Here is a 944-nt window from a genome sequence, read left to right as displayed (position 1 = left end):
GTTTTTGCTTTATTTTTTAGTTTTTTTGCTTTCAGTTTTAGAAAAATTATAAACTTTCTGTTAGTGCCATTAGTTTTCAAATTTGAAAACACTTATTTTGTTTTGTTGTTTTCTTTGTTGCTTTATTTATTTTATTTTGTTTCTACTTACAACAAAATACTTAATGTTCCTATTTTCATTTTGTTTCTAGTTTTTTTGTTTTGTTTTCTGTATTATTTGTTTTCTTTTGTTTTTTGATTTATTTTTAGTTCTTTTTGCTTTTAGGTCAGCAAAATTATAAACTTTCTATTAGTGCCATTAGTTTTCAAATTTGAATAGTTAAAATTTGAATTCTTTGAAATTTGTGTGAATCACAAGTTTGTGATTAACTTTACTAAAAAACGAACATAGATGTGCCTATAGAGAAAATTCTACCTAAATTCATAATAAATTTCTATGAATTTCAGAGGAATTCAGTATGAATTTAGGTCAAATTCCCAGTATAGGGGCATCTATTTTCACTTTGAGAGGAGATCAACAAGGCAGAGAGGGACGGGCTTATAAACCGGTGTGAGCGCCCTTCGGTTGGCGAGGCGGGACTAAACTCTGAGCACAACGAGGACCAACCCTTTAGTCCCGGTTTGTGGTACAAACCGTGACTAATGGTCATGGGCCAGGGGTGAGGCGCATTGGTCCTGGTTCGTGCGTGGAACTGGGACCAAAAGGTCCAGACGAACCGGGACCAATGGCCCACGTGGCTGCCCTCTTGAGAGTGTTATTGGTGAGAACATAGTTGACAAGGAGCGAACCGGGATTAATGGTATTACGAGGGCCGAACCATAAGACATTAAAGCATTTCAAATGAACTCTGAAAAAAGACGAAGAAGAAGAAGAAGAAGAAGACGAAGAAGACGAAGAAGAAGAAGAAGAACAAGAAGACGAAGAAGAGGAAGAAGAAGAAGTGG

This window comes from Triticum aestivum, chromosome 4A (assembly GCF_018294505.1).
Source record: "Triticum aestivum cultivar Chinese Spring chromosome 4A, IWGSC CS RefSeq v2.1, whole genome shotgun sequence".
Classification (NCBI taxonomy): domain Eukaryota; kingdom Viridiplantae; phylum Streptophyta; class Magnoliopsida; order Poales; family Poaceae; genus Triticum; species Triticum aestivum.
The sequence above is the reverse complement of the archived record's forward strand: the minus strand, read 5'-3'. Positions refer to the sequence as shown.